The sequence below is a fragment of the Spodoptera frugiperda genome, chromosome 9, assembly GCF_023101765.2.
Source record: "Spodoptera frugiperda isolate SF20-4 chromosome 9, AGI-APGP_CSIRO_Sfru_2.0, whole genome shotgun sequence".
NCBI classification, from domain to species: Eukaryota; Metazoa; Arthropoda; class Insecta; order Lepidoptera; family Noctuidae; genus Spodoptera; species Spodoptera frugiperda.
The window spans coordinates 5,756,186-5,778,988 of record NC_064220.1 but is presented as its reverse complement, the minus strand read 5'-3'; the positions used below and the strand labels follow the sequence as shown (position 1 = coordinate 5,778,988).

Sequence of the window (22,803 nt, the reverse complement as noted above, 5' to 3'; positions counted from 1 at the left end):
CCGCTATCTCGCCTGGTGGTAACTGATGATGCCTGGTGGTAAGTGGTAAGTGGTGATGATGCACGTCTGCCCATAAGCAACCTATTCACTCGGGCCTTGAAGACACACACGTTATACCCGTTAAGAACCATGGACTCCGGCAAAGAATTCCACTCCCTAGCAGTTTGCACAAGGCTGGATTAAAAGACTTATAGAGCTTACCATAATCTCCCCCCTGCTTAACAAGCGGGTTGAAGATCATAGTGTAAGGTATTAGATTGACCAGAGATTATTACTGTCCAGTCTCAGTTAAATATGAACTTCTAATTTCAATAATCTTAGAAAGTACCTTCATATAACTCGGAAATGGTCAGATTGGTACTTTGAAGGTGGTAGCTTTCCAACCGGCACCCTATGCATGAGAAGCGGTCGGTCGTCTTAAACCTTCGAGCCATCACGACATTTTCTGTATGGACTAGGTACCGAACCGAACTAAAACGGTGTTTCGAAAAGTCTCGGAGTATATAGCACTGTCTTACAGGCATCTTATATATAAATGGATTCTCAGAAAAAATATTTTAAGATTAATTATTATTTTTTACTTTAAAGACACTGATGAAGAGGGATAAGCACATTGCACCACGCAGCAACAAAACTATATTAGTGACTATTGTTTTTGCCAACAGACAGTGGTTACCCAGCACCGTAATAGAACTTTGTTCACTAGTAGGTAGTAATTAACAGATGAAAAAAGCCGTTAATTAAGACCGCCAATCAACAGGGTGTGCCGCTTTTAGTTAGAACCAATTATTTCGGTAACACCTTCTATTACTGCCTGCTAATTAAAGCCTACGGTTTTGTTTGTCGTTTGAATAATAATATAATGATGACATTGTCGTTTTTTCTTCTGAAAATATTTGTTGCTAAACGGAGTTTTAGTTTGGGTTAGTGATAACCTTGGATTGAATATTCAAATTGATCAGAATTTTACTTGTGTTCAGTAAATAATACATATTCTAGTAAGAAGAACTAATTTTTCAAAAAGTTGCAAAGAGTTTTTTAACTTACGGTTTTCAAGCATTCAGGAAAATTCTGAAACAAACGAAAAATAAAATTTTAATTTGCATAAACATTACATCAAAGTTGCCATTCCTTTCCTCTTCCACATCTATCTTAAAGAAGCAATATTACCTTACCCAAGCCGTGAACAGAACCCTAACATTAAGCAGTCAGTAAAAATTCATAAACATCAAATTTCAACCCGGTTTCATAATAATTTTAAAACAGACTTTCACCGTAGAATAAAAATGTCGGCCTATAAGACTTCCGTGATCCCGTCAGGCAACATTTCGTTTTATTTTAAAAGAAAAAACCTTGCACATGCGGCAAAACAGTAACACACTTGAATCTTTATATAAAAAATTAAAAACGCCGCATGTATTGTGAGGTGGGAGTGACAGCGAGAAACGTTGACTAAGCGGAAAATCATTCTGGGAAATGGTATTCAGATATTAGGGCTGTAAACGTGAAAACTGGATAATATTTTACAAAAAGTCTGATGTTTTTGACTGCCAGGTAAAGGCAAAGGATTTGCCTTCAACAGTTTTCTACGGTGACCGACGTTAGCGGAGGATTTGCCTTCAACAGTTTTCTATTGGCAGTCAATTTATATATTTTAATAAGTATATTTTTTTTAAACAAAAGTAAGTATAAATTACAGTATTTTTATGGGATAAGCCGGTAAACGAGCCGATGGATCACCTGATGTTAAGCAATCAACGCCGCACATGGACGCCCAAAACACCAGAGGCGTTACAAGTGTGTTGCCTTTTGGGGTTAGGAATTTAAGAGTTGTTGAGGAATCGGGGATTGGGAAGGGGGTTAATTGGGCCTCCAAAAGTTTCCAAATTTCGACTAAAACTCAATTAATCAAAATCAAAAAGCAATAAATAGCCTATCACTGCTTAATTTTACGTATAATATAATAAGAATATAAGATATAGAATCATAACACAGCAAGAACCAGTAATTAAATATTAAGACCGAATAGCCATTACCATCACAAATTACCGTAATTATACACAGAAATATCCAAAACCGCTGACGAACAGAACAGCAACACATTTTACCACTCCAATTTACACTCGACACTTTACAGCTTAAAATTGGCAATAGCTCAATTTTATTTCCTAGTGACTGGCTCAGCAATGGCTGTAGATCTTCATATGACAACTGAGAACGGTTTTACGACCTCTCCGTTAGATTAGAGTGAAGTATTAGTGACCTCGGGACCCGAGGATGTATGGGCGCAACCCAAGTTGTAACAATTACTATGCTATGCCAACATGTCCTTAGAGTCATGAAGAAAACGTGTGTATGAATATACATTTATATTGTACTTGGTATAAACTGTATAACTTGAGAAGAGGTAGTTTATTTCTCTATTTATTTATAGCCTTTTTGTTCTGACATTGCAAAATCTATTTATTTTAAGCTATCATTGTATTCTTTCTCCACTTCTGCGTGTCCGTTTGTCAGGTGGCAAAGGTCTCCTCCAATCTTCTCCCTGAGAAAAGGTAGTGCTTTATTTAAAATCAAGACCGTTGCTTAAGAAGATTAAAAGGTTGGTGGGTAAGAATAGTATTTGAGAAGTCATCTGATATACTCAATGCTGACTGCACAGTTGGCGCGGTGGCTGGGCAACTAATTGATTGCCGTGCCACGTGTCTCTGGTTCGATTCCAGCACGAAACAATTATTTGTGTGATCCATAGATTGTTGTTTCGGGTCTGGGTGTGATGAGGATGACACATGAGGAAATCCTAATGTAGGGCAACATTTTTTTAAAAGAGAAAAAGAAAAAGAAGTTTGGAATACGAAGAAAACTCATATAATAATAGCGATTATGTGATATGAATATTACGTGATTTCTTACTGAAACTACAATAAGATTTAATAAAGGTTAGACAAAAACAAAACCTGTTGATTTTTACACGGTACGCAACTCGTCAGGTCAACTACGTACCTAGTCACCTAAATATAGAACAAAAAATATTATGTTTAGGCACCAAAATAATATTCTCCATAGGAAAACGTTCCCAGAAGACTGGCAACAGCCTGTATTTATAGTAATGTTATTCTTTGACCAAAGAAAACGTTGGTCTGGTCACGTATGCCGCCGACAAAACGGTCAAAAGCAGCCTTGTACTTTGGTTTAAGTTAATTTAAATAATGTTACAAGTGGATAAATGAAATAAATATGGGAGTGTTTTTACAAAAATTAAAGTATCCGTGGTACTAGAGGTGCTATAATTTTATAACGCTGGTTTGGCAAACCATCCAACAAACGTCTAGCCTTATGGAATTTTTCAATGTAGTTTCTTGCTCGTTCTTCTCCATTCGAAGCTACACTTTGAAACGAGCACCTAGCTTCACTGACGGATAGACTGACGGACAATTCAATTTGACGTTTCCAAAGTATCTAATTTAGGATTAATTGAAATAAATGCTTTGACTTTGACTTTGGAAAGCAATTTGCTGACAATACAAAACTATATTTTCTTTAAACCTGAGCGTAAAATAAAGACAAAATATTCAATCAGGTCGGGTAAGAGAGTCCGTTTCAATTTCAATCTAAAGCATTTTTAGTGTTTATGTTCGATTAATAGCAATAACTTATCAAACGCTTTACACAAATCGCTTCTCGCTGGCACAGAGACCCCACCTTGCTTGTTAAAGGGCACATTTACATCGGACGAGGGATTAATAAAATATGATGATGCGGAGACTTCCCGCTCAAGATAAAGCGTTTCTCTTACAAATACAATTTAGCTTGTTCCTCGCAACACTGCCCTGGGGAACTCCCTATAAACATATTTTAATTGTATTTATTATTTAGTTAGGCTGCATCTTTCGTCCAGTGGTTGCTGGGGTGACTGCTGAGCTTTAAGTTTAGAGGTTTGGCTGTAGCTTCAAGAAAAAATATATTTTAGGGTATTTTATTTATTTATTTAAGCTTTTCATGCACATATACGAGTATGTGTTATGTAAGTAGAACAAAACAAAAATAAAATAAAATGAATAGTGGGTCATCCGATATCATCCTAAGAAATGTGACCCGAAGGCCATTACAGTAATGTCGTAGACATTTTTTACAAGTCAAACCTTTGGGTGGTACAGAGATAAAGCAATGGTAGGTTTTTTAGGAACATCTAAATTCAAAGTTTGACTTTGAAATTAGATTGACAATGTTTGACTTCGTTACAAATCTTTTCGTAGAAAAAGAAATTGATATTTTTCCTAATTCGGCACACAAAAAGTCTTATTCCAGACTCAGCCGACTACTGATAAAGAATCTAATCAACAGCTTTAAGATAGAACTCAACATCTCGCGCTAATCAACCGACGACAGCAAACTCGAAGTACAACTCCACCATAAATATGAGGCAATAAAAAAAGCCATAAAGAGTGCAATCTCAACACATTGTTTGGAACAATGTTTACGATTAATTTAGCCAACCGTTGTAACTTATCTCAAGGATTAACTTAAGCAAATCTTCTTACCAGGAACTTAATGCAGCCGTTAAAGTAAATCAAAGCGTATAATTAACATTTAATGGGTTTATTCCGAAAACCATCAAATTAATCTTGAAACTTAATCAAGAATACAAGTAATGTCTACCCTTTCATCATCCTTTTGACGTACTACTGATAAAGGTTTTAAGGGTGCTTATCCTTTGAAGCTGTGAAGAAGGGCCCAATGGTAAATCGTTGTCATTTCACTGATTTGCCCAAGGAAAAAGCGATCGTTAAGCATTTGTTTGAGGGGACAAAGTTGTGTAATTAAAAATCAGCTTAATAGAACACAATAATTAGATTTAATTTTAAGTGATCATCGTGTTGCTACTGGATCTTTAAAGATAATGATTGTGGAGGATTTCTGGAAGATAATTTATTTGTATTTTCCTCTCTTACCTCTTAAATTCGTCATTTCTTTTTTGTTTTGATGGGTTCAATTCATCCTATTACTTTTTCCGCCTTAGATGAAGCGAGAGAGAGTGTCAAACTCTTACTGACTAAATACCATCCCGTTCCTACTCCTGCTCTTCGAGCCGGAGTCCCGGCAACCCATTTAGCCCTCCACAGCTCCGTATAAATTCGGCCATACTATGCATAATTCTACTTCTGTGGATAAAGCGCAAAGAGATAATCGTAGCTCCGACTCGAAGCAGAAATTGGAACGGGATGGTTTTTAGTCAGTATGAGTCTGACACTGCCTCTCGCCTCGCTCAAGGCAGAAGGAGAAAAATCATGATCTACTTCTCCTTAAAAACTTGCTACTTGCTCCTTAAATTATTCTTTTACAAGTAATTGAAATGATGAAATGAAATGATGAAATGAAATGAAATGATATTTATATCTGTAAGTAGGTTATAAAATAACACTTTTACACGTCAATATTTCAAATAGCTAGATGATAATTGAGATCGATGCAAGATTTCTACACATAAACATGACATAGTAGTACATGTACATGAAGTTTGGAACAAGTTGCAACATGTTACATGTCGATTATAGTCTTTAAACATTTAGTGCTACAAGCTGACTAGAGTTGGGCCAACAGTGTCATGGCTTGGATCTCTGCCCACCCTCCATTAGCCGAGATATAGCGTACATGTTATTATGATCTTCTAAACTCATTTTGTAAATTGTTTACTGAAAGAGATAAACATCTTTTTTATTGATAAAAGTTTAAAGTAAGGAGTCTCGGGTTCGATTTTTGAGTTTTTTTGAAATTTCGAAAACTCTAGTAACATAGGACCTATAATTATGCCTAGTAAATAGTAACAAGCTTACCCTCTACTAATTGGGACTCACAACATAACTGGTGAAAAGTGTATTAATAATATTTTACTGCATGGTTGGCGCGGTGACTGGGTAACCGACTGCCGCGCAACGTGTAGCGGGTTTCATTCCCGCTCGAAACAACTCTTTGTGTGATTCACAGATTATTGTTTCGCATTTGGGTGTCATGTGTATGTGAATTTGATTGTTTGTAAACGTACACACGACACAGGAGAAAATTTTTTATTTTTAGAAAAAGCTACTTAATTAATTGATATTTTTTATTTATATATACTTATTTAATCTGAATATTAATCTCGATACTTCCACACAACATTAACACCTGCGACCTTTTAGATCAAAGAAGCTATTTCAATAAAAAGTTAATTAAAATTAATTCCTACAGGAAAAGATTCCATTACTTTCTCATTACCTACGATAAATGTTAGTGAATTATCTTTTAATTAATTACAGTTTATTTTCAGGTACTTTGATCTTATAATAATCTTATAATCAATCCTGTAAAAAAAACAAATCTCGCACCTCAGTTTTCCTGCCATAAAAAGTTGTGAGAGATCTATGTAATACCAAGTCGGTTATTTTATTTAGTCCCTACTTAAGGGACCTTCTGTCTTAAGTTATTATGTAAATTGTTATCGTATCACTATTATTTTATTTTACGTTTTAAATAAAATAGATCGACTAGGTTATCGCATGTAATCATGCAATATACCATCATAATTCGTAATCATGCAATACTTGTGTTTTCATGCGATAGCCATGTCAATCTTTTTTATTTAAAACGTATTTTTTTTATCAGACGTATAACCTGATGGTAAGCAATCGCCGTCCCCCATGGATACTTGAAACACCAGAGGCGTTACAAGTGCGTTGCCGGCCTTTTGGGGGTTAGGAATTTAAGGGTTATTGTTCGGGAATCGAGGATTGGATATAACTGTTACGTTAAAATGCTAAACATCTACTCGTCCACCTAGCGAATGATTTAAAGAAAAAAGATATGCTCACCTAATCTAAAGATCGAACTTAGAACCATACTAAGCACTAACTAGAAAGCTACTCCACAATATACTGAAACAATTAAAGGCTTTGTATTTACATGTAAATTAAAGCCTTGAAAATATTACACATCCGGCCGTTCCGCTACGTGCGCTGAATACACTTTCAGCCAAGATTTTCAGCATTACAACACTTTACACAGCATTATTACAATGTTAACAATGTACTGTTTATTTTGGACTGACGTGTAATAATGTAAGAGAAAAGAAAATTTCATAAAAATAATTGTTTTATACACATAAAACTATGCATTCTGGTTTTAGTCGTGACAATGTTAAGAGTTTTGTGTTAGCACGTTTCGAAATTAAAATAAAACTTAATTTAAAAAAATCGGACCCACTATCAGAAGTTAAATTGGGAATCTCCATTTTAAAGTCGCGTATCATACCTAAAATCTCCTTTATGTCTAACAAACACAATGCTGATAACCACATCAAAATCGGTTCAGCCAAACGCGAGATAATCACGCACATACAAACATAGAGTTCCTCGAACTCAAACAGTTATGTGATTAAGTCGATAACATAATAATTAATTTAGTATGTCTCACAAAAGTTATAATAAAAAATACTTACATACAGGTTAAACTGAGAACCTCCTTTTTTTTAAAATCGGTAAAATCTGAACTACTATTCCAAGCAAAACTATACCATTTATTGAATGTCTTATACAAATATACATGAGTTTGTTTAAAAACCAGTCTATACGTATATTCTGCGTAAGTTTAGGGAAGGCCCCCACTTATCCCTGAAAGGGTTACCTCTATACCAACGGCATAAATAATTTCACAGAAATGTTGCGGACGATATACGAAATCGATTTATTTAGAAAGTTGGAAGAAGATTTTAATAAAAATATTGATTAAGAAATTGAATAGAAAAAATTGTAATCATTAAACAATATCTAATTCGATTATGGTTATATCGAAAAGTAGAATTGTAGACTGCTTGTACCTATAACAAACGTCCAGAAATACTCACTTAAGAAAAATAATGTTTTGATGATCCAATCATCCACTGGGCAATCTAAATGCGTCACATTCACCAAGAATAAAAACCTCTTATATCAAATAACACACATCACAACGACAGTCTATAAGTGGCCACTGCTGATTAAAGGACTCGTCTCGCACGGAGAAGGTTTGAGCATTAATAACCACAAAAACAACAACAAAACAGCATTAAAACCATCATCATAGACCAATACTCTTACTACTAAGCTATTGCATCCAACAAAATATCAACTAGTCGAGTTCCTCATCAAACAGCCACGCGATTAAACCGATAACATAATAATTAATTTCACTATCCTTAAAAAAACCCTTCCTCACAGACAAACAGACACGACATTTACACCAAATATTCTTGAATTGAAGAAGCCAAGTGTAAATTGTGTCGCCTTCCTAATGAAATGTGGTAATGACAGACGCGGTACATGGCAGCCGTGTTGACTCCTCAGTAATTTAGATAGAACGCCGCGAATACTGTGACGTCACGCGTTCGCATTAAATAATGTGTGCGCCATCTTTATTCAGTGCGCAAGAGACTTGTTTTAGTGAAGTGAATATACTGTTTGAGAATAATGAGTTACTGAGTCGTTGAAATCCTGCCTGATGCTCATGCATGAGGGTGTGCGTTCGAAACCTACAAACGGTAAATACCAGTGTGATTTTTTTATACCAATGTACATAATAACAGCCAAAGTGATTTATAAAAAAAAATATTGCCTATTCTATAGCACTTGAATGTTATTGTTTTGTGGTTAAAAAAGCTGGTTAAAAAATTTCGAATAAGCCGGTAAACGGGCATCGGGATCACCTGATGTTAAGCAATCGCAACCGCCCATGGACACCCGCAACACCAGATTGTCAAACTATTTGAAACACTGCAGAAGAAAATCTTACCTTGGAAAAGATATGTGTGAAAAATGTGCACCTCAACCTAATTCTTAAGGGAGTAACAGACAAGCTACTATAATCTTAGATTAACTTGTCCTTACTGACCAAAACCTCTCAAATTGGAAGGTTTTTCTCAACCAACTCATGCCCATGTTTACTTTGATAAAAATAGAAAAATGTATTGTCCAAAAATAAATATCACGGCAGCAAAGTCCAGGCTTTACCATGTGTTAAAAATAACAAAAACAAAATTGTTTTCCTAAAGGTAAACTTCGTATTTACAAGTGGGTAAATAAAGATTTTTCCCGTGGGCCAACACAAATCTTATATTAAGCTTAGTACCTTGCAAGAAAATCTAATTTTGCTCCTCTATTTTATAAAGTAAGGTTTAGTTTGTTTTTGATGAAATATGTAGCACTTACACACAAAATGAAATTGCTTAGGACTATCATTACACGGGTTTCCACACCACACTCAAGTAGATTAAAATGATGTAAAATAATTAGCTAAACACCGTAGCAACTATATTGCTGACGCGTCATACAAATTTGTTCGCACAATCGACATGACAAGCACTTTCACTTTTTCCTTTAAACCAAATAGCTTAGCACAGTTTTTCACACAAGAAAGCAAAAAGCTTTGCCACGCTTCAAACTCAGTGTTAATCAAAGATTAATAACCGTCCCGTTTACCACACTTGATTAATTAATCACCGCTTCACGTTCGCCAACTAGAAAGTTTGGAAAATCACTTAAAAACAATCTAACTGCGACGCACACGTCAGTACTTTCAGCAACGCTCTTTTTGCTGCACATCAACGACCTGCTTAAGCCCGGTATCTTTGGGTATGCAGATGACAGCACAGTTGTTGAAAGGTATGTGTCCGATGCGCGGACTAGCGGAACACAGATCCAGTCTCTAAGAGAATTCATGGTCGAACGGTTGAGCTCGTCCTTGAAGGCGGTCTCCGATTGGGGAGACGCCAACTTGGTCAAGTTCAACGCTACCAAAACCCAGGCGTGTCTATTCTCTGCCAAACGGAGTCAATTTCCGCTGGCTCCTACTTTCCGAAATGTATCCGTTCCAATATCGGATCATCTAGAGCTTCTTGGCGTAACTCTATCGCCAACGCTAAACTTCGGCTCTTATATAGAGTCGAAGGCGCATCTGGCTGGTAGGAAGTTGGGTATCCTCTCGAAGGTGAGACGGTACTTCACACCGAAACAACTGCTGAGCCTGTACCAAGCGCAGGTTCGGTCATGTATGGAGTACTGTTCTCACCTTTGGGACGGCTCGGCTAAATGCCAGCTAGATGCGCTCGAACACATTGAAAGGCGTGCCAAGAAGCTCATCAACGATGATGCGCTTGTGGAGGCCCGGCTTCAAAGCCTTGAACACAGGCGCAAGGTCGCAAGCCTTTCCGTTTTTTACCGGATACATTTCGGAGAGTGTGCGGGGGAATTGCACAACTTGATTCCCCTAGTCCTTTTCATCATCGAACCACAAGACAATCGGCGAGGCGTCACCGCTTCATGGTAGATATCCCACCCACTCGCACGAAGCGCTTCGCTTCAAGCTTCCTTGTGCGAACTGCTAGGGAGTGGAACTCCTTGCCAGAGTCTGTGTTTCCTGATGGGTATAACCTGGGTGTCTTCAAAGCCCGAGTGAATAGGTTGCTTATGGGCAGACGTGCTCCACCGTAGGCCGCATCATCACTTACCATCAGGTGAGATAGCGGTCAAACGTCGACCCATTAAATGTAAAAAAAAAAAAAAAAAAAAACGACTTTTATCTTTATAACTTTTGTTCCTCGTTTCCTAAACTAGAAATTGATAGACCAAAGTTTCCTTTAGCGATGACAATACAATAGCATGTCTACAAGAATCTTCTTTAAGTTCTAAAATATGGCACCGTAGTCAGCTAGAAGCAAACTGGGACTGACAGTGAAACTGTTAAAGTTGATTCTATTGACAGTAGGTACAGTTCTATCCCTTATATCAACCATATTATGACTTAAAATCGCATAACAACAAGTAAGATACAATAACTACTTCTCCACCCATCTTGATCAGAGGTCCAATTACTCCCCAATCTCCCTAATCCCCGAATTCTTAACAATTTTCAAATTCCTTACCCCTAAACTGGCAATGCACATGGAACGCCTCTGATGTTTTAGACGTCCATGTGCGGGGCCGATTGTATACCATCGGGTGATCCGTGTGCTAGTTTACCAGCTTTTCCCATAAAAAATCTAGTGACCATCTAAAAATCTTCTTCAGTTTATATCGTTTTTTTTAAACCTATAATAAAAGCTAACCCATTAACAATAGAGTCTACAATCAAACAGCAATTTGGTCAAAACATCTACATCAAAAGCCTATAACATCAAACCGTTGACATAAAACAAGCAAGACATACTAAAAGACTCCTTATAATACATTATAAGCCTTTGAATACGAAATGTTATCAAGTAAACGTATTTTTTCTTTTCGAATGTACTTTTTTATATGCTCGCTTTCATTATTTTTCAATTCGATTCGTGTGAGAAACGACAACCGTTGGGTATCAATGTGGCATCGTAAAATTTGATACATCTCGTCAACGAGAAGCGTTCAGACGGCAATAGAGACAGTTTAGCTGGCGACCGTGGTGAGAATAATGTTCTCAACGATCAACCCTTATGTATTTTTGAGGTATTTGGGTACATTTCATCGTTCGTCGTTGATAAAACTGTGATACTAGGTTTGTGTAGAAGTGAGGTGGTTAAATGATGTCGTAATGAGGTTTTGGAATAAGATTGGGTATAGTATTAGTAGCATTTTGGAAATTCGGTTTCTTTTTTGTACAAAGCTTATCTTGACATGACGTCTTTTAAGTTTAGTAAAAGACTAAAAGGATTGCATACATACTTTGCATACATGTAAAGACATAGAAAAACCCGTAGTACAGGGCAACGTATTAAAAAAATTATATAAGCATGTCACTACAAAATGAAAACATTATTCAAACACATTCGCGGACGTTTATTTCCCTTAGAACACAACCCAAAACTGTCCAAAACTCCCATCAACTCATGTACCATCCCACATATAAAGTTTATGAGTTACACGTTGACGCTACGGTTTACAATTAATTTTCAACTGGTCTACAATTAGATGTTCACACAGGGTGTGTGTGCCCAGCTACTTCTGCCTACGAAGCGTACTGAGCAAATCTTCCAAGCGACTAGCGCACACCGCAACTTCCAACTATTTGGAAAACCGCCCACGCGTGGGCGGTTTTTTCGTAAAAAAGTACATTCGAAAAGAAAAAATACGTTTACTTGATAACATTTCGTATTCAAAGGCTTATAATGTATTATAAGGAGTCTTTTAGTATGTCTTGCTTGTTTTATGTCAACGGTTTGATGTTATAGGCTTTTGATGTAGATGTTTTGACCAATTGCTGTTTGATTGTAGACTCTATTGTTAATGGGTTAGCTTTTATTATAGGTTTAATTTAAAAAAAAACGATATAAACTGAAGAAGATTTTTAGATGGTCACTAGATTTTTTATGGGAAAAGCTGGTAAACTAGCACACGGATACCCTGATGGTATACAATCGGCCCCGCACATGGACGTCTAAAACATCAGAGGCGTTCCATGTGCATTGCCAGTTTAGGGGTAAGGAATTTGAAAATTGTTAAGAATTCGGGGATTAGGGAGATTGGGGAGTAATTGGACCTCTGATCAAGATGGGTGGAGAAGTAGTTATTGTATCTTACTTGTTGTTACGCGATGTTGAGTCATAATATCGTTGTTATTAGGCATAGAACTGTAACTGATCAACTGTATCAACTTTAACAGTTTCACTGTCAGTCCCAGTTTGCTTCTAGCTGACTACGGTGCCATATTTTAGAACTTAAAGAAGATTCTTGTAGACATGCTATTGTATTGTCATCGCTAAAGGAAACTTTGGTCTATCAATTTCTAGTTTAGGAAACGAGGAACAAAAGTTATAAAGATAAAAGTCGTTTTTTTTTTTTTTTTTTTTACATTTAATGGGTCGACGTTTGACCGCTATCTCACCTGATGGTAAGTGATGATGCGGCCTACGGTGGAGCACGTCTGCCCATAAGCAACCTATTCACTCGGGCTTTGAAGACACCCAGGTTATACCCATCAGGAAACACAGACTCTGGCAAGGAGTTCCACTCCCTAGCAGTTCGCACAAGGAAGCTTGAAGCGAAGCGCTTCGTGCGAGTGGGTGGGATATCTACCATGAAGCGGTGACGCCTCGCCGATTGTCTTGTGGTTCGATGATGAAAAGGACTAGGGGAAATCAAGTTGTGCAATTCCCCCGCACACTCTCCGAAATGTATCCGGTAAAAAACGGAAAGGCTTGCGACCTTGCGCCTGTGTTCAAGGCTTTGAAGCCGGGCCTCCACAAGCGCATCATCGTTGATGAGCTTCTTGGCACGCCTTTCAATGTGTTCGAGCGCATCTAGCTGGCATTTAGCCGAGCCGTCCCAAAGGTGAGAACAGTACTCCATACATGACCGAACCTGCGCTTGGTACAGGCTCAGCAGTTGTTTCGGTGTGAAGTACCGTCTCACCTTCGAGAGGATACCCAACTTCCTACCAGCCAGATGCGCCTTCGACTCTATATAAGAGCCGAAGTTTAGCGTTGGCGATAGAGTTACGCCAAGAAGCTCTAGATGATCCGATATTGGAACGGATACATTTCGGAAAGTAGGAGCCAGCGGAAATTGACTCCGTTTGGCAGAGAATAGACACGCCTGGGTTTTGGTAGCGTTGAACTTGACCAAGTTGGCGTCTCCCCAATCGGAGACCGCCTTCAAGGACGAGTTCAACCGTTCGACCATGAATTCTCTTAGAGACTGGATCTGTGTTCCGCTAGTCCGCGCATCGGACACATACCTTTCAACAACTGTGCTGTCATCTGCATACCCAAAGATACCGGGCTTAAGCAGGTCGTTGATGTGCAGCAAAAAGAGCGTTGCTGAAAGTACTGACCCCTGAGGAACTCCGGCGTTGATGCCAAATTGGTCAGACGAGCAGCCATCGATGACTACTCGAATTGACCGATCCCTCAGGAAGTCTGCAGTCCATTTGCACAGATCAGCGGGAAGTCCATATGCAGGAAGCTTGCCGATAAGGCTGTCGTGCCAAACCCTGTCAAAGGCCTTCGATATATCGAGAGAGACCGCTATTGCCTCCCCGTGCTTCTCGATGGCCTCGCTCCAGATGTGAGTGGCATACGCAAGAAGGTCCCCAGTAGATCGGTTGCGGCGAAACCCATACTGCCGATCGCTGAGGAGGTCGTTACCTTCAAGGTATGCCAGGAGCCTGTTGTTAAGTACACGTTCCATACTCTTACAGAGTATGGACGTGACTGAGATTGGTCGGTAATTGTTAGGGTCGGCACGACTACCTTTTTGGGCACAGGCTGCACGTTGGCCAGCTTCCATGCAACCGGCACTTGACCAGTCTCCAAGGAAAGTCGAAACAGGCATGTCAGGATTGGAGACAACTCAGGCGCACAGGTTTTTAAAACCACGGCCGGGATTCCGTCGGGGCCACTGGCCTTGTTGCCACGTCGAGATTACGCAACGTCTTATACACCTCCTTCTGTCGGATGCGAATTTTCGACATTTTCGTCTCGCATACGTTATTTAGAGAAGGAGGTATAGCGCCACCAGTATCAAGACGTGAAGATTCCGCAAATAGAGAAGCAAACAGGTTTGCCTTCTCTACCGCGGTGTGTGCCAGCGTCCCGTTAGGCCCCAGGAGAGGTGGGAGTGAAGGGCGGCAGAAGTTCGATTCAACCGCCTTGGCCAGGGACCAGAATGCTTTACTACCTGCTGGGTAAGAAGCCAGTTTGTTCCCTATTCGGCCAATGTGGTTGAACCGGGCGTATTGTGTCGAACCAAAAACATCATGAAAATCGATTCAAGCTAATACGAGTGTCAAGGTTTTTCACGTTTGTGGGAAGCGGAGATTGGACTTTTAAAGGTTTAGGTTACACGTTAGAGAATAATAATTAAGTCCCAAATGATCAAAGGAGGATTCAGTTTGAGGGTGCTTTCCCACAAGAGATGTGTTATGCAGCTGTGATACGAAAATGTAATAGCTAAGCTGTGAAACTATGTGACCATTTCCACTGATACTAAGCTATGTAGCTATGTGAGGAAGATACGCAGCACGAGTATACGATGTACAGTAGGTAAGCCATCCATAGCATACATCTTTCCATATAAAAAAGCGTGTTAAAAACGTAGCTTAGTGGAGTCAGTTTTCACCAGTGCTAAACTATGTGTACAAACGAATATGATTGATGGAAGCCAAACGCATCCACAGCAACGTAGCATAACACATATCTAGTGGAAAACTGATTTTATACAAATATACAGCTACAATGATTGGACAATGAGACCTCACGACACAACAGCGACATCTGGTGAGCACATAATTGTAGCCCTCATTATAAGAGGTAGTATACTACAACAAACACAGATCGACTCCAAATCAACCCCATGGAGTCACAACCCGGAAGGAACTTAACCCTCAAACGCCTCTCACAAACATTTTGAGGAAAACCCTTTTGTACTTTGAACAAAGCTAAAATCAGACCCTACCATATAAAATACGCCATCTATACTATAACAAGTAAAAGTGTATTTAGGTAGTAGAGATTTTCTCAGTATATTTATGTACGTAAATGTTATTTTTTAGGTAATTTAGTATGTATAGTTATTATAAAAAATAAAATATATTTGTTACGATTAGCCCCAATAATTACCATACTATATTGCCGTAATATGCACCTCTGCCTACCTCTTCGTAGATAAAAGGCGTGACGTTACTACGTTGCTTTTACTATTTTCCACCACGTAAGTAAATCTCCACGCTTGACATGCCAGTTGAAAATCGCAGTTGAAAACGTTTAAAATTAATAATCTAACTTTTGACAGAGGCTTCGCCCGCAGTCCCGTTAAAAAGTTCCAACGTGTTATTCGACCATAGACCATAATCTACCCCTGTTCCAAATTTCATCTCGATCCCTTCAGCCATTTTGACGTGATTGAGTAACAAACATACAAACTCATAAACATTCGCATTTATAATATTAACTCGTTTAAGTAAGATACTGCTGCCTAGTCTCTCTCAAAGGTTCCTTAACCCGTCGTATGTTGAAGCACTGATCAGTGCGAGACACAATGTATATTCTATTGTTGTCTGATATACCCGCAGACGAAAGGTTAATCGGGTCTTAGGATACCCTCGGGAAGAGAGGTGGTGACAATTATACATATGTATTACATTCTATTTAGGGATGTTACGGAGCTTCGACTCTGGTTCCGTTAAGTCGGAACTTCCGATTATTATTACACCTTCGGTTCTGACTTCGGTTTCGAAACTTTTAAATCGAAGGTTTTAATCGGAGGTCTAAGCATAACATAGCGGCGACAGCAGCCTGTGTCGACTGTTAAGAACGATTTTTTTTTTATTGTTTGTGTTTTCTTTCATAATTGAAAATTAAAATTATAAAATGTTGACTAAATAATGTTTTATTTGTCCTTAAATAAAAATTCTGTCTCATCACTTTCTGATCCTTCATCCAACTCCGATTTCGACTCCGATAAAGCAAATTTAAAAACTCCGACTCCGCCTTCTGTGCCGATAAAACTACCTTCGTTACATCCCTAATTCTATCATCACCACCCGACGTTTTTCAAAATAATATACGCTTCAGTTAGCCAAGCAATAAAATAGAAATAAAATATTCACACACAACCGTAGGCCACAGTATTCAGAAACAACAAATTGGCTGCCTGATCCTCATACCCAAGTGATTAGACAACCCCCTTAGGTCCCAGAACAATTTAAAACAAGAATCAATGATGAATTATTTCAAAATCCTAAAGCCGCGTATGCACTAGGTAACATTTGTTGCGCAACATGTACATAAAAAGCGTTTACTTATACTTATAGAAGTGTGATGTTTAAGCATGGGTGTCGGTCACACTATGATGGTCAGATAGCAGAAGCGCTGATCAGCAATATGATGTGGATCAGGGTGAAGTGTAAAGCTTATGATTGATTGAAATCCTTCACATCTGCCCCATCTAGGAAACAGGACTTTAGTTTTTACTTTGAGTCAAGTTGTGGTGGCCCAGAGGCTTAAGACGGCCGCTCCTCATGCATGAAGGTGTGGGTTCGAAACCTACGAACGGGAAGTACCAATGTGACATCTTCCAAGTTATTCATACTTTCTAAGATTATTTAAACACGACTGACTAACGGTGACGGAAAACATAGTGAGGAAACGCCGAAATCGCTAACACGCATTCGGCAAGCGTGGTGATTAATGCTCAAACTTTCTCCGTGTCAACAGTTGAAAAGCAACACTAAACATTTGTCTGTCTATAATGGTTTCATTCGCTAAATAAATCGTAAAATGTTACTAGACAAAATAGTGTTGCATGTAACGTTCGCCACTTTTGACCGATTCACCGAAACAAACTACATACCGTGCCACTTGTAGCGCGATGTATCGCAACGTTGCCGAACATGCTGAGCGTCAGATATCTGCGCGTCAAATGTTACCTAGTGGATACGAGGCTTAATACTCACAAGGCCTGGAAATGAGCCAAGATAGAACTCGTTTGGAGAGTCCATAAATTTCCTCCGTCGTGAATTATTGAGACACGAAAAAGTTGTGCAAAAGTATTTTTAATCATTTTTTATTAGGTTAGAAGGGTTATTGCGCCGTTAAAGATGCTTGATATATATTTTTTTGGAGGTTATCAAGAGTGATTACGATGATGAACGTCATTTCGAATTCGATTCCTGATTAGGCGACCAGATTTTTAGAACTACTTACTTTCAAAAATTTTACTAATAGTTAAGTTTACAATTGTTTGGTGTTTAGTAGAATCACATTTCTTCTTCACATATTCGTCGAGTCAATCTTGTCAAAATTAAGTTTATATATAAGTAGTCGGGATTCCGTAGTAGGAGTATGAAGTTTTTATGATTTTATTATATTTATTTCACTAGAGAAAAGTAATTTTAATATTCTTAATTAATTCTTATGTTATCGGCTTACTCACGTAACTGTTTGACGAGAAACTCGACTAGTTTCAAGCGATGCTAGAGGCTCACATTCATGAGCAGGATTCCGCGACACAAGACGCGGCGATTGTGGCGCTGCTACAGGCGAATAGAGTTTCGCTCTCATCGCGCCCTCTGGAATCACGCGTATTTTTCGGCGCGCGCGGCACTGGCACGTTAGACTCGTTCGCTGGCGGCTGATTTAGTCTCACAAAAGTTATACTCATCATACAATCAATATTCTTACTTTAAGAAGCACAGTAAAGAGAAATACTGGTAGAAAACGTAATTGTGGACAAAGTTTAGTATTTAAATTAAATACATTGAAGCGTGTGACGACACACATGGGATTGTTATCGAAAATTCAAAATCATTTATCAGCCGTGGCCTCACTAATTAGATGGTATCATTGTGTAACATACATACATATATAATAAACGTGTATATGTCGATATCTAATTATGTTAATGTATTAATTAGAGCCACATATTGTACACTTGTACGGTAAATGTATTTATATGTACTTAGAGTTTCTGTATGTATATTTCGTTTGCCATGGAGTAGGAATTTAATAATGTGATGTTCTTTTTTTTAGAATATTCCGATTCGGTTCTTCTATATCACCCCTATAAGTTTAATCTTCAGCTCTTCACATCAAACCACCGCCGCCCAAATCGATTGTAAGCAATCGCCGTCGATCATGGACACCCGAATCACCAAAAGCATCACAAGTGTGTTGCCGACATTTGGAGGTTAGGAATTTAAAGGTTGTTGGGGAATTGGGGATTGGGAAGATTAAGAAGTGGGGTAATTGGGCCTCCGGTAACGTCACTCGCACAACGCAAGCGTTGTTTCACGTCGTTTTCTGTGAGGCCGTGGTATAACTACGGTCGAGCCGGCCCATTCGTGCCGAAGCATGGCTCTCCCACACATAAAACTCCAGTCTTACCACACCCACGAGATTCATCGAGACGACTACCTAGCGGGGTTACCGGGGCTCCGGCTCAAAAGCAGGTGAAGGAACGGGATGGTTTTTATTCAGTAAGAGTCTGACTCCTTCTCGCCTATGCGGGAGCAGACATTGGATGACTTTCGACTTCAAAAAACCACACCCACGAGAAGATTAGGAGTGGTGACAAGTGTATTTTTTCTCTGCCACCACACGACTTACATGACCGATATGATAATTATACCACAGGTTTTACTTCGTTAATATTTAATGTACCATTTATAACATATTATGGTTTGAGGGTCAAGGAAATCATTATCTAAATCTGAATACTAATGATTTGGATCCCTGTTTTAATGTAATTAAGGTTGGAATTTAATTAACACATGGGTTCCTTTTATACCCTTTTTGATGTTGATTTATGATATATTATGGTATTTTTGATTGTTTTGTTATGAGACGTGGGAGGTTAGATGAGAAATTTTGACTGTTGTGTTTTGAGTTCGATTGCCAAGTCAGGTATTACGACAAATTTAGTAATTGAAAAGTTCTTTAAATATCCATTGATGTTTTATTTCGAAGCGTTAAACTTTATTATTTTAAAATGTCATTTAATCTTTTATACCTTTTAAATGCATTGCGAATTCTTTGGCATTTGGAATAACAATAAGATTTTTTTATGTTAAATGGGTCAACGTTTGGCCGCTATCTCGCTTTTCTTTTTAAAAGTAAAAAAGTACTTAAATTATTATTTCACAAGAACAATTAGTCAGTTTAAGTCGCAATAATTTCCATTCAGTTTTCTCTAATCAAAACAATACATCTCATAGCCAAACTAAAAGAACATTCAAGATTTCAGATAGGGTCTAAAATATATTCAAATTGCCACAAAACAAAAATAAAACTAAAAAAAAAATTGGAATTTCGTTTCGTTGCCAAAAAATCCCTTTTTTCTACCAAAACTCGTTACCAACTTTAATGATATCGTTTAAAGACTTCCAACTCTTTGAACCAGAATGGCTCCAAAACACTTTTCTGTCCAATGCTAACAAGACTGACCCCACCGTTGGGACTTTGACAAAGGTACCAGAAATATAATTGCTAGTCTTTATTTATATGATAAAGTGAATGATTGGGCTCACAATGTCCCACAAAGGGGTTAGTTTAGCAAAAATTGCAAACAATTTAGACATCAAAGCGACTGGAGAAGCGAGAGGTGCGTCTACTCGAGTTGTTCTAGCCAAATTTGTTATTACTCTGTTTGTAGGAATGGATACTTTGTGTTGTGGTACAAAGTGTAAGTTGAAGCTGTGACGAAAAGATGAAAAAAATGGACTTATTCCTTTTTTGCTGCAAATAGCTTCACTAGAGGACTGACCGACAGACAGACGTTGTCAATATTATTATATTTGCTTTGACGTTCATAAATGCATTCTTGGTCTCTTCGAAATAAATAATTGTCTTCAATTTTTTGACTAGGAAAAGGACATGGCTAAACCAAAGTATGGACGTCGTAACCCGTACAAATAAATATTGTATAAATATGGTACCTAGCAATAAATAAAGCCGCATAATTAAAAATTAATATTTTGTAATTAAGAAGGTCCAGAAACTTGGCATATCTGCGCAATCCTGAAAATAAAGTAGCGCTCTTACGTCAAACAACGTTACAAAAACTTCAAACCACAACATTGCTGTAAACTTTTATCAAGGCGTTTTGATGTACCTGAGCCGAAAGTTATTTATATATGAGGTAGATAGGTAAACAATTCTGCTTATACTAGATAATGAACACAAAGTAACCAAGGACAGACACAAAATATATAGTAAGATTGTGCAATCTTATACAAAATATATATTTTGTGTCGATCAAAACATTTTCAATTATTCGGTTTCAGAAAAAAGTAATTATATTACCGTTATTAAAAATTGATGTTCGTTTAATTATTTCGATTTGATTTTCGGGGAAACTAATGTCCTAATAATAGCTTGCAGTACCTACTTCCGTGTTGTCATGTCAAACCACAACAGAAAAAATCAATTATGAAACTTATTTTTGTTAATTTTTGTTCACCAAGTTATAAGAATTAGTTAAACATAAAATAATTCATAAGTGAATATTTAAATAATACGGGTTAGCGTGAAATTCGTATTCTTGTTATTATGCCTGGGTCAGTCATTTAGCCATCTCCTTTCTGTTGGTAACATTATCGAACGGATTGGTCGAAATTAAACTTACAATCAAATTGGAAATAATTGACATTAGTATTCAGATCTTGAAATTGTTTATTTGTCACTAAGGAAACACAATGCTTCACTATTAGTCGTGAATTGAACAGCATAAGCTTGGAAAACCATCTATTCATATTATACCTTACGGATGCCTAAATACCCAAAAATTAAAAATTTAAATTACGTAACAGCAAAAACAAAACCGCAATCTCACAACTTGTTCCTTGCTCAAAAAAAAACAATCCTTTACCTATATTAAAAAGACATTGGAAAAACCCAAACACTCAGTGTTTACATTCGAAAAAAATACCACCGATTTATACGAAATCCTCTTTCTAATAAAGTGTAGGATATAAATTGACCTCCAGTGGTTAGCATTTATTTTGCTCTGGCATTCCTGTGAAAAAATGCCTGCCTAAAGGTAACCGAGGTCGTCTGCATTTTGTGCCTTATAATTATTAGGTACCATCGTCAGAGAAACTAAATTTCCTTTTATGACCAATCGGAGGATTGTAGTATCACTAGTGTTATTTTCTTTGGAAGTTTATTAATGTAGGTATGATTTTGTAAAGATAATGTTCAACTTATTTGATGAGTCGCGAGTTTGATAAAACTCCCTGTCGAAGTTTCCCAGTAGGCTACAATATGGGGTATTTCAAGAAGGAAGTAAATAGATTTCTTAAGTGTCGGCAAAGCGCAAGTGTTGCAAGTGTAACCACTTACCATCAGGTGGGACGTGCGAATTCTTGTCACTGTCGTGATCGTGATGATTTACTCATTTACGTACGGTAGCTGTTTCGAAATAACTCTACTAGTTTCAAGCCACACCAGGAGCCTATAAACATGAGCACCATTGCACGACAAACTTTAATTTTTTTAACGTAGGATAGATTAGCAATCGAGTTAACAGCTCACTTGGTGGTAAGCAATCGGGGCCACCTAAGAACACATTGAGTTACAAGTACGAGGCAGTGGTATCACTCTAGTCGACCCATCCCATTCAAATCCTACGGCATGGAGACACGTTTAGTTCCATGCTATTTAGATGTGCAAACATTTCCCTATAGACCGTTCTATCTAACACTATGTGGACCTAATTCTACAAAGTGAGCACCAATCTGAACGCCGTTGCATTGCAAACGCCCTGTTCGGTAGTAAAATTAAATTGTATAATTTTGAGAGGCTATAGAAGGCTATTGGTATTGGACGTACCTATGGGAACGAATAGGCAGGAGATGATGGTAGATGTTACACGAAATTCAGACGGAAATATGAATACTTGGGCAGATTTTTTTTTTTTTGAGGGTTGAATATTATTTAATGCTTTCTCCTGCCTTAGGTGAAGCGATAGAGGGACTTTCACTAACTAAAAACTGTAACCCTGCCTTATAGACGATTATAAATAATTCTCCCCTTCCCAATTCCCGATTCCCCAACAACCTTTAAATTCCTAAATTCAAAAAGCCGACAACGCACTTGTAACGCCTCTGGTATTTCAAATGTCCTTGGGCGGCGGCGATTGCTTACCATCAGGTGATCCGTCTGCTCGTTTTTCGGCTTATACCATAAAAAACAAGAGTCTCATATTCCTAATCTACAAGTTATGTTCTTTTGGTTGGTATTGTTCGTCGGATCATTCAGCAACAGCCGTTAGCTGAGCTGATTGTAAACTGACACATGCGTACGGCCATCTGAACAGGTCCGCTCAT

At 38.0% G+C, this 22,803-nt stretch overlaps 1 protein-coding gene across 4 annotated transcripts in view; it reads right to left on the bottom strand.

The window, feature by feature from the left end:
- The window catches only part of LOC118271123 (immunoglobulin superfamily containing leucine-rich repeat protein), a 380,874-nt gene that overhangs the window by 218,442 nt on the left and 139,629 nt on the right, over positions 1-22,803 (bottom strand). For all 4 annotated transcript variants that reach the window (XM_035587058.2, XM_035587059.2, XM_035587060.2 and 1 more), the window contains one exon: positions 1,048-1,071. The gene's annotated coding sequence lies outside the window, so the exon portion shown is untranslated. The remainder of the gene's footprint in view (positions 1-1,047; positions 1,072-22,803) is intronic.